Source organism: Cavia porcellus, unplaced genomic scaffold (assembly GCF_034190915.1).
Source record: "Cavia porcellus strain 051 isolate PalLab524CR breed Dunkin Hartley unplaced genomic scaffold, mCavPor4.1 scaffold_20, whole genome shotgun sequence".
Classification (NCBI taxonomy): Eukaryota; Metazoa; Chordata; class Mammalia; order Rodentia; family Caviidae; genus Cavia; species Cavia porcellus.
In genome coordinates this window covers 54,958,975-54,969,541 of record NW_026947503.1, presented here as the reverse complement: position 1 = coordinate 54,969,541, position 10,567 = coordinate 54,958,975, and positions in this window count along the sequence as shown.

Below are 10,567 nucleotides of genomic sequence, written 5' to 3'. Positions count from 1 at the left end.
TATATGTTTGTTTGTTTTGTTTTGGTACCGGTGATCAAACTCACAGCTTAATACTTTCCAGGGAAGCACTTATACCACTAAACTAAATCCCCAGCCCCCTCTAAAAGCCTTTTTTGAAAAATATTTTTAATTTGAGACAGAGTTTCTCAAAAATACTAAGTTACTGAGTATTTTTAGCACTCAATCTGAAGTGGTGCAGAGAAAATGAGAGAGATAAGGAGACAAAGGAGAAGGCCTTTAATGTGGACACGGGAGAGCTTCATGGGTGAGAGGGTACAGAGGCTCTCAAATGAGAACGAAGAAGTGGGACTGTTTTTATCAGTTTTGTCTGGAGAAGGACTTTGGGAGGTGGGCAAAATGACATATTAACTGTTAATTTGAAGAAGTATCTGTCTGTGTAAAACAGGAGGCAGAAAGATTTACTGGGGGCTGGAGGTGGAGGCTTGGGTGGTTGTGGAGCCTGGGGATTGGAAAGGGTTCGGTGCATGCACAAAAAGGGAGTAGGAGGTTTATCTCTGGAATGAGAAGGAGAATATAGAAGTTACTCTTGGAGAGGCAAATTCTCTGGGTCTGGTACCAAGTTAGGAAGATGTAGCTACACCCCAGGCTAGCACAAGCTATCCTTCCCATCTTTTTTGGATTTATGGATGAACAAGGGCAGTATTTATCTTGGGTTGCTTCCTGCTGGAGAGGAGCATTGTAATGGGGGCTATTGCAGTTGTTAGGATGATAGGTTAGGCCCATGGAGAAGCTGGTGTCAGGGGTCTCAACCAGGTAGTAAAAGTCTGTATCCTGGATTGAAGAAATCTTGGCAAAAAACTTTTAAAAGACAGGGAGCTAAAAGTAAAAGTATGATGAGTAATATGAGAGGTCCTGTCAAGGGGAAGAAGATAGGGGGCCTCCCCACTTTAGAGAAGACCAGATGGAAAACCTTGTCAGTGATATTAATGTTGCTGGGGAGAGTCTCAAATGCTTCAGTTAAAAACAAATGGAGAGCTGTCGTGTGGGGAGTCCAGGTGTATGGGGGAGACGTCAGTAAGGGTACTTGAAGTGGGGCTCTAATGGGCATCCAGTGAAATATGAGACCCGAAAAGGGACCCACTCCATCATAAAAGCATATCTCTGTGTTTTACCTAAGGAGTATTGGTGAAAGGAAGTGTTTTGTATGATTATGTCTAAAGTAATGTTTCTTGTTAGTTGTTATAATTATGTCTCCTGGTTGTGTAGAGGGGTAAAACTGACAGTGTAGGAAACAAAGAACGACAGATGTGTTAATGGCCATGTAGTTGATCATTTTAAGGGTTTGTAATCAGTCTTGGAGATGCTGGAGGTGAAGGTGGAGGCACTGGGGGGCTTGTATAAAAGGTAGAAAGACGCTGGGTTTGAGTTGGGGTTGTATGCTTGTTGTATACTTGTTGTGTGCTGTAGTATTGGAGGATTTTGGTTTGAACTTGAGATTTTAGGTTGGGATGTATGTGGGAGAGAGGAATAGTGACACTGAAAATTGTCGAGTATGCTGTCAGTAAAGTTATGTGTCCTAGAAGGAGAATGAGCAGGAATAGTGGAAGAGGGAGTAAGATTGAGGGCTTTATTTTAGGCAGTGTAAGGTGTTTGAACATAAAATTGTAGTGAAGAATAGGAGAGATTTGGTGTTTTAGGGAGAGACTGTCCAAAGTATGACAGTAAAGATGAGATCAGCAGCAAAAAAATGACAAGGAAGCAAAGAGAATAAGAGAACACTGGACTATGACTGAGTGAGGCAGATGTATGTAGCTCTTATGATGAGGCATGTGTGTAAAACCTATTATTTTTGTCTGGAATGTGTCCATGAAGTTGGTGATTTGAGAAGCAGGTAAGTGTCTCTGAGGAGAGGCTGGGGTGAGCATCATGTCAAAGGCGGTTGGGGTACAAACAATGAAGGCAATGAGTGGGGAGTGTTGCCAGCAAGTATGGCAGCAAGTATGAGGGGCGCAAGTATGGCGGCCAAAGGAAGGAATGAGGTCTGGTGGTAGAGAGGATGGTGACAGTGGAGTGGAGGAGGAGAAGGAAGGGCGGGTGGGCTGAGGGGGAGAGAAGGCAGCACCGGAGGAAGAGTGGGCGAGGTAGGAGGTAAAAGTGAAGGTGGCAGCGAAGGAGAACAACCGGAGCTTTGCGGATCGGGAGCGGAGGGACCTTGTGGGCAAGGCCGTCAGGATTGTCAGGGAAGGGTTTGGGCAGAGTGGAGCAGGTCAAAGCATTTGGACTGTCCTACATGCTTGAATGAAGGGGAGGGGCTGCCCTGAGAGCAAAAAAGGCCTGAAGATAAGGAACTTGACCCTCTGCCATTAAGATAGCAAATTTGTATAAATCATGGAGGGTAGCAGCTGCGGTCAAGCTTGTAGTGAGGCTGAAAGAATTTTCAGCACAATGAAAGAGAGAGAGAATATAAAGTAAAAATAGCCTTTATTCCAAGGACATAGAAGTCCATGACCACTAGTGGCCTGGCTTTCTCTGGCCAGAACATGGGGTATGAGATATATATAACTTCTGACCAGAGTGGCGCTTAGGCATGGCTGAGGCATGAGGAGCTGATTGGAGTTTTCTTTGCATGCAAACAAGAAGGCTGAGGAAGAAGCAGGAAGTGGTAGGCGTTTCCACATTGGCCTTCCACCACCTTAGACCACCGCCATGATTTCTACTAAGGCAAGAAACTTTCATTCTCATCTTTGTATTGTTAGGAAAAGGGTGAAGTCTCTTTTATTACTTACTGTTGAAAGGGGGTGCCGTATTGGGGTTTAGGAAGGTTGACAGGATGCTGGTTGATGCCCAGGCAGAAGCTGGTACCAGGTGTTTTAGCTAGGACAACTTCATCATTGGTGAATGCCTGCATCTTAGACTTAAAAAACAAAGAGACAAGGTGCTATGAGGAGGAAGGCCACTGTCATATTTAAGGACCCAGGTGAGGTAGAAGGAAAAGTGCCATTGATTTAAATATGCCATTCATTCAGGACCACAGTGAGGTCGAATTCTGAAAAATAAGTGTGGGCTTAGGAGTCAAGTTATGAGAGGTGATTATTTCTCCATCTGAAAGGGTAACTGTTAAAAGTGTAGGTAGGTAGGACTTGTCTCTGGTCTAGGAGTTGAGCTGGAAAGAATAACAGGGGTGGGGATGGCCGTGGCTGTGTCACTATAAGGGAGATAAGAGCCTAGGCCCACAGGGATCTCATGTTTGACTAAACAGCTGAGGGTAGAGAGAACTAAGACAGTTGTTACACAGAGCAACATGAAGACGATTTTACATATGATGTGGGAGTCTTTAGGGAAGACCGTCAAGAGTCCTGCTGTAAAAAATAATTAATAGAATATAAGGAATTAGGAACCAAACTGGGTAATAAAACATGACTTAGCCTGAGAGTTGTGGCTGTGAGGCCTTGGTGAGATGAGATGGGTGGGAGATAGGAGACGAGATGACCTCTCAGAATGTGTAGGGTCAGGGGAGTTAGGGTTAGGAGGACACCACTTAGCTTGAGTCCTGTAAAACCAGGATGGCAGTCTAGCAACTCTGACCACCATTGGAGTTTCTGAGGAAGACTGGGTAGGGGACACTCCACTTTAGTTGTAGTCCTTGGGATGATTTTTTGTAACAGGACTTTAGTAACTATTTCGGCAGTCTCCCTGGTTGTGGGAAAGGCTTTTTTCCATCTTGAAAAAATACAAACAAAGGTGAGAAGGTATTTGAGAGATCTGTGGCAGGGTATGTGTGTAAAATCTACCTGCCAGTCCTGAGCAGGTTTGTGTCTGCGAAATTGATGAATAGGAAACAGAGTGTCTGGTCAGTCTGCATAAACACAATGGAATAAAAAAGGTTTTTTAAAGATCTACAATTGTAAAGGGAATGGTGGAGGGAGGGATATGAGAGAGCATGGTATGAGGGTTTGGCACCACGGGGTGGATTGGGGTAATGGCATTACTGATTACCCCAAGGTCCTGTACTGGATGATAAAACCCACCAGGGTTGAGTACTGGGAGAATGGGAGTATTAGAGGTTGAATGGGTAGATTTAAGAAAATCACTGTCTAAAAGGTACTTAATTATAGGTTCAAATCCCTGTAAATGTTTGGGAGCTATGGGTTATTGGGGAATGCAAGAAAAAATTGAAGGATCCCTGAGATGAATTAAAATAGGCATGGGTAGGCATGTGGGATTGACCAGAGAAGAAGGGAGTCTGGAACCTGCATGGAATAGGCCCTGTCTGCAAAGGCTGCATAGGTTGGCCATCAACACCCACTATAGAAACAGAGGACTTAATATAGCAGCCTGAAAACTCAGGAAGAACACTATACATGGCCTCTATGTCCACAAGTACAGAGAATGTCTTACCTGAGACCTCTAGTGGGACTTGGGGTTTTGAGAAGGATACCTTATAATGGAGGGCTGTGGACCCCAAGCCCCATCAGTCTTCAGTAGCAAGTCCAAGTAGATCAGTCAGTGATGAATCTGGTGGTGATGAGATCTCCTATGAGGGCAAGGAGTTAGAGGATGGCTTACCCGCCCTCTGGCAGCTAGGACAGTCACTCTTCCAATGGCCCTTGAAATTGCAATAGGGGCAAAGCCCCAGAGGAATGTTGGGATTGGGGAACTCTCTTGCCCAATGTCCTTCTTTGTTGCACTTGAAGCATGATCTAGGAGGGGTTTGAGAAGCTCCACCTCATCTTGGTTTACCTGTCTCAGAGCTCCAAGTGTCACTGCTAAAAGTCAGATTGTAATTTTTCCTTTTGATGTTTGTCTCTGTTGTTGAAAACAAGAAAAACCTTTTGTCTTGGGATCTGGCCCACAGTGTAAGGTATCTGTCTTCTCCACAGTCACAAGACATCTGGTTTTTATCTTGGGTAGGTGTATAGCTTTAAGTATAAAGGAGATAAAGGCAAAGAATCAATTAAGTATGCAGGAGTCAAATTATAGAATCAACAGGATATTTATGATTATAACTTTAGCAATGGCTTCCTATAAGGAGGACAAGAAAAAGGCAGACAAGAAAAAGAAAGCACTTGTCATCATAAACAATCCCAATTTTATATTTGAAGGCATGAATATACCATTATATTAGCAACAATGAATTGTCTTAGTCATATGAACTTTAGTTGAGGTGTCTCCCATAAGGCTATGGAAATTATTGGGGCCTCCAATTAATGAACAAGAGCTGGTTAAAGTTACCAGGTGGCCACTTTCTTGTTTATCAATTGAAGTCCTGTCCAATGTCTCCTCACCCCAAGGGATTTTTGGTTAACCAATTTTAGCATCATTTTGACCAGCTGGCAACCTAGGTGAATGCATGTTTTTAAAATCTATAACCCAAATAAAACTTGATTAAATGATCTGAAAATGTAAAAGAGGAGGAAAAATTGTTGAGCTCAAACAAAAAGAAACAGCTGTTTGCAGAGCAGGCAAATAGACAGATAAAGATATATAGACTGACAATCATCTTATAAAATGAGTGCACTCAAATATATTTGGCCAATTTGAACTATAATAAACAGACTAGCATGAACCTTTTTGTAGGTCAATTAATAGAGATCTCTTGAAATAATACCAGAAAGGAACCTAATTTATGACTAAACTGAGATAGCTCAAAAGGAAAAAATAAATATGAATATTAGCTAATCATTTGAGGCCAGCCTGTTCCCATAGCGGAAGTAGAGATTGTGGCTGAGAAGGCTGTGGAGTAGATGACCACCGATCGGCCAACTGCCCAGCAGGCATGTATGGGCAGTTACCTAATGATTGGCTATAAAGCAGCCACTCATCATATGCAACAAGAAACACAGGCTGTTGGTGAGTCACCATGTAACCTGCAGCAGCCTAGCTGCTGCCAACAGCACAGTGAGTGAGTGCAAGATGGTGGCTAGTCATCATGTGACCCGCGGCAGGCTGCCTGCTGTTCATCCCCTGAGGAGTCACAAGGAGGCAGCCATTGACCCTGAGACCCATTGCAAGATGGCAGTGCTCTGTCACGTGGCAGAGGGCCACGTGAACTGCAGCAACATGGCTGCTGGCAACTGCATATGGTGAGCCCAAGACCGCATATGGTGAGCCGGCAGAGAAAATGGCGATGCAGAGGAAGCAGACAAAGAACCCTCAGACAGAGCAGAGAGCTGGGATGGGGGGATTGAGAAGTTGGAGACTGGGGAGAGACGCGAAGGGAAGGATTAGAGGCTGCTATGGGTGAGGGAGGGGGAGAGGATGGCACAGGGGGCAAAGAAACTTCTGGCTGAGAAGGCCACGAGATTTGGTATGAGAAATGCAGGGGAGGAGCCATAAAGACAGGAGATGCATCATCTAAGGAGGTCCAGTGGGAGAGATCCTGGTGGAGCAGAGCGAGCCAGAAGTATTTGGACAGTCACAGAAGACAGAGAAAGACACATCCTTAAAGTGAAAAGGGCCCAAAAATGAAGAGTTTCTGCCAACTTTCTGCCAATTGTGACAAAAGCATAAATAAAAGATCAGCTTTTTGATTTTTACCGCCTTCTGGAGGCCAAGAGCATCAAGGTTATGAACCAGGCACCCAGAGGTGTGTTTTTTGGGAGACAGGAAGTGGTCCCCATGACCAAATTATAAGTGAGCTGAGAGAACAACTTGGCCTCGGGATGTAAGAGCTTTAGCTCCCCCAAGGAGCATGGAAGCTGTCCTGGATTACATCTATCAAAAAGTCCTTGCCAGTTTTGAAAGTGTGACACGGAAAGTCCCAACATCTATTCTCCTTGGCTGGTCACCAAAGAGTACAGGGTGGGTCCCAGTGAACAAAAATGTCAGTCTTGCCTCAAGCCATAAGGCCCAAGGAGCATGAAAACCAGTATCCTGTAAGGAGTCCTCACCCCTTGAGGGAGTTCGAATGAGAGCGAGATCCCCAGTGCCTATGCCCAGCAGTTGTCACTGGTGGAACTGGGAGGGAGGAAGGGCAAGCACACGGTGGGTACCCTGACACAGGCCTGGAGTTTACGAGACAGGCACCCGAAAGAGAGTTGGCTCACCTGTAAGACCCTGAAGAGATGAGGCAGGACTGGAGTTGTGCGGATGGTGGCTAATAACAGCAGAGAAGGAATGAAAGAGAGACAGAGCAAGAGAGAGGGTGGCTTGTAGGTTGAGGAAGATTCAAACCAGGGGAGAGGCTCCCCAGGCAGAACGCAGCCCCAGGCACCCCAAGTGTAAGATGACACCATCTGATTGAGTATTTTTGGCATTCAATCTGAAGTAGTGCAGAGAAAATGAGAGGCAAGAAGGAGACAAAGGAGAAGGCCTTTAATGTGGGCATGGGAGCTTCAAATGAGAACAAAGAAATGGGACTTATTTTTATCAGTTTTGGCTGGGGGAGGAGTTTGGGAAGTGGGCAAAATGACATATTAACCACTAATTTGAAGGACATTCTGCCTGTGTAAAACAGGAGGCAGAAAAATTTAGGGGGATTTGGAGGTAGAGGCCGGGGTGGTTGTGGAGTTGGGACTGGAAAGGGCTTGGTGCATGCACAAAAGGGAGTAGGCGGTTTGTCTCTGGAATAAGAAGGAGAACATAGAAATTACTCTAGGAGAGGCAAATTGTTTCTCTGGGTCTGGTATCAAGTTGAGAGGATGTAACTAAACCCCAGGCTAGCAGAACCTATCACTTACTTGCCCAGGCTGGGCTCGAACCTGGAATCTTTCTGCCTTAGCCTGTCCCAGTGCTAGGACTACAGGCATACACTGTCTTGTCTGCTTTCCATTTCTCTCTTCATATGCTCTTACTCACTTTTAAATTCACTCATTAAACTCTTAACTTTAGTTAACATTTTCATTTTTGTAATTTCCAATTGATTCTTTATTGATCTAATCCATGATAGTTTTAGTTCTTTCTTTTAACCTCTTTATTCTAATTATCTTATCATTGTAAAACTGTGAATCTGGTAACTCTGTCATTTGGATTTCATACTGTTTATATTTTTCTCTTGTTCATTTACATTATTCTTGAGTGTGCATGGTTATCACTGATTGAGAACAATGTATTGCATACAAAAAAAAAAACTGCAACAATTTATGGAGCTCTGCGTGACATTATCTTCCCTGAAGATGTTTTTTGCTTCTCATAGAAAGGTAGTCAAAAGCTTGCTAGCAAAGTTTTATTCAATAGTTTAAAAATCTTGACCTAATGAACCTAAAATTTACTCAAAAACTCACAGAGCCTTTAACACAATGTGGGTTATATCTATCAATACTTATATTTAAATTTAAGATACTTATTATTTCATGAAAAAAGTAAACTCATTACATATCCCCATGTTTCACATGATTGGATGTCCTTTGATACTAAATCAAAACTGAAAAAGTGATAGTTTCCTGAAGATTAGTTGAAATATGTAATCTAAAATTATATTAATGAACTTATAGTACTCTGTTACATTAAAATGTATGGGCTTATTTGTCTCCTTTACTTATGCATAGTTATGTATGATCTTTTACTTAGTGAAAATTCTGGTTCACAGTTATGCATATTTTGCAAATATACTACATCAAAAATGATATTTAATGATATCATCCACAGCCTTTAATTATTTAAAAATTTTCAATTTCATGGTCTCCGAAAACACTAATTTTTGCTGGAATTGTATCTTCACAAAAGGATAAAAATCTGTTATCTGTTGTTTTTCTTGCAGTGGTAGACTCATTTTGCTTATCTCCAAACGTCTGCCTAAATATTTAAATCTGATTTAACCAAAGTTTTGTCATTCTTTCAAAATAATGGTTAAAGCTTTATACACTTGCTTTTTTTCCCCCAAACTAACATGTTACTTTGAATGCAGCCAAAGTGCTTTATATGTACTTCCCACTTTGTCATTTTGAATAGTAAGATAGATATTGAGATGTTAAAGCAATGTAATTAAGAATTTACTGATTATTCAATGACATTCTAAAATGAATTTTTTTCCAGTGAGTGCTCAGTGATAAAAAATGCAATACATAATCATGTAAGTTTAGTGCTACTGCCTTGATTCATGTTAAGGCTCCAGTAGTTTATCCACCTTTGCTTTTGCATTATGAATAAAAATATCTATGCATCAAGAAGGTAACTATGGTGTTAGTATTATTAGTATTTGATACTAGGTTTGATATTATTAGTATTTGATACTTAGGTTTGATATTATGAAATTCTTGAATGGTTTTTAGCTACCTCCAAAAATTTGGAGACTACAGTTTGCCTCCAAAGAACTGGGACTACAGTTTGACAACTGCTAACGCTACAGGCAGCTGAGTTAGAAATATTATAGGTAGCCAAACAGGATTAGGGCCTAGGGAGCCAATTTAGAAGACCAGTTACCTTGCAACCTCGGAAAAGACACACCTCTGCTAGTGGTCTAATCTCAAGACAAAAAAGCAGAACAAATACAACCACATCCTAATCATAAATATCAGGGATTGATATTTTAAATGATATTTTAAATCAGTCACCTTGAGGAAGCCAGGAGTCATTACCAGCAAAGACCCAATTCTGTATTCATGCCCGCTGACTTGACTCCCCCATCTGATTCTAATTTAATCAATTTTACCTGGGCAATTATGCTCATAATCCTATTGGTTGACCATAGTTCTGTCCCACCTCATGCCCGCTTGCCTTTTGAGTTCTATTTTTTCCCCACCATGAATGCATCTCACCTCGTGGTTTTGCCATGTTAAAATGCCTGGAAAAGGCAGGATTTTAGGCAACCTACTAGGGACTCCTGTTTCTCTTTCAGACAGAAGCTTTTAATATGTATATTTTGCTCTTAACCTCTGTTGTTCCTAAAATTCATTCTTTGATTTTAGAGAACACGAACTTGTACTGGACATTTGGTAGGTTGGGAGTTTCATTCGCCTAATTCACTACTTTAATCATGTACTAACATGTTTTAAAAGTTGGCATCAGTTTAAGCAGGAATTATTCTCATTTCATCTGTAAGAAAACTGAATCCTCATGTGAAATGCACTTATCCCAAACGGAAAAGTTGTTAGATTGTAGTTTCAATGTAAAGCCTGAATATGCTAGTCTTTATCAATATTTCTGTAATATATGTTATAATGCAATGTAAAAGTTATATATATATATATTGAAGCTACAAATACCCTCCATACAAATATCAACTTTCCAGTTTTTGTACTGTACTATAATTACATAAGAGATGGTAAGCAGGGAAAACTAAGTTAGCAGTACGAGGGAACACTCTGTACTGGCCCCTTTACTTCTTGTGAGTTTGTAAAAAGTATTGGAAATCTTTACCTACTGAATAACTCCACTTAGATAAGTTATTTCAACATAATAAAATTATAGAGATGAAAACATTAGTGGTTTTCAGGAGTGGTGAAGGTATAGAGAATGGCTATGTTTTGTAAGTAGACAATATAAGAATCCTTATGGTTACAGATCAGTTCTGTGTCTTGACTGTGGTCGTGGTTACACCAGTCTATTCACGATAAATATCACACACACACACACACACACACACACACACACGCACAAATACAGAACATAAAAAATTGATTAAATCTGTAAAATTTATGTGGACTGTACCAATGTCAGTTTCCTGGTT